Consider the following 1955-nt stretch of genomic DNA (forward strand, 5'->3'; position numbering starts at 1 on the left):
TTCAGTCCTTATTAATTCTAATCGAGTTGTTTTAACCTTAAGGATTTGTAGACCTAATCAAGAGTTTATGACTAAAAAGCGCTCCCACTGAAACCAATAAATTCATATGCTTTACTAATTTTAAACATAAAATTGTATTTCTAGTCTAACCGGAAACATACAAATTTAATTAAAATTTAAAGCTCATATAAATTTATAATTGAATCCAAAAATTTAATTTAATTTCAGTCGCATTTAAATTAATCCATGATTTTAATTTTAGTAAAATAATTAGAATAAATTCCATTTATTATAATTATAATATTCAAAATTAAAATCCAAGAAATTAATTCAAATTATTAATTTTAAAATTAATTAAAATTACTTGAACTGAAATTTTCAAATTAAACATTCAAAAACGATCTAATCGTAACGCAAACACCCTACGCGTTGCACGCCCATGGGCCGCACGCACACAGCCATTGCTGGCCATGTGCGCGCAGCTCATGCGCTCGTCGCATAGCTGCTGCTGTCCTATCGCAAGCCTCCGCACAGCGCCCCATCGCACGCGAGCTATCGCTCGCAGTGCGCGCGCGCGAGATCGCTCGCTGGGCGCGCTGGCTCGCTCGCTGCGCGCGCGAGCCATCGCTCGCTGGGGCGCGACATCGCTCGATGGGCGAGCGACATCGCGCGCTGCGCGCGCGAGCCATCGCTCGCTGGGGCGCGACATCGCTCGCTGGGCGAGCGACATCGCGCGCTGCGCGCGCGAGCAGTGCTGGGCGCAGCGCTCGTGGCACGCGAGCTTGCGCTCGCTGCGCGCGAGGCTGCGCGCACTTGTGCGAGGCAGCGCGCGTTGTGGCGCAGCTCGCTTGCTGCCCACACGCGACTGCCTTGGCTCGCCCTTCGCCCATGCCCATTCGTTCATTGCTCGTGGAACACGACACAAGGCAGGGCTGCTGCCTTGTGCTCGTGCACTACGCCCTTGCTCATTGCATTCGTGCCGCACGGGCGACGAGCTCCCTTGCTCGTCGTCGCATGCCCGCATTATACAACACCCCTTAAGGGTAACACGAAGCGTCCATTGCTTCGTGCGTGCAAGTTATTTGAACGAATCGCATAAAAATTTAAAATTTATATTTAAAATTAATGACAAATTAATAAATATTATTAATTTCATAATTTTAGGGCGAAAAATCGAAAATTTATTATCCAATTGATTTCCGATTGATATGGATTCAAGTCTAGGTCATAAAAATTTAAAATTTATCGTAAATTTACAATTTTTATGGTGGTTTTTAATCATAGGTTTCTAATTAAATTACAATTAATTATGAAAATCAAATTAATTCTAAATTATTCTAATTTTCAACAATTAATCATAATTACAAATTAGATTGCATAATTAACAAGACTAGGCATTCAAACTTGTTAAACATATGCAGTAGGTCAATCAAAAATTCAAGATTTATCAACAGGAATCGCAAATATTTAATTTAACATCTTAAATTTACGAAATTTTGCATTCGAAAAACTAAAACCTTCGAAAAGTCATAGTTAGGCTTCGAATTTGAGAATTCTGGGTTCGGCAGAAAAACACTATTTTTGTCAAAATTTTAGAATGCCTTTTACATGCGGAATTGACACAAAAATCACTCAATTCGGATGAGTAACGAAGAAACTGCCGAAAAACTGCGTACGTATAATTAAATAAACGCAATTTGCAATTAATTAACAATTACGAAAATTAATCACCCCTTTTAATTCTTGCAAATTTGTAATATTTAACCATGTTCATGCAATTTAGATTATGAAAATAATAAGGGGCTCGTGATACCACTGTTAGGTTATGATACATATGACATTACATAGATCATGCGGAAACAACCATTAACCCAGGACAACATATTATTTACACATAATCATATAGCATAATTTAGATGCATACTCTTTGTTGCGTGCCCTCCCTAGCTGCGCCC

The sequence above is a fragment of the Spinacia oleracea genome, chromosome 6, assembly GCF_020520425.1.
Source record: "Spinacia oleracea cultivar Varoflay chromosome 6, BTI_SOV_V1, whole genome shotgun sequence".
NCBI lineage: Eukaryota > Viridiplantae > Streptophyta > Magnoliopsida > Caryophyllales > Amaranthaceae > Spinacia > Spinacia oleracea.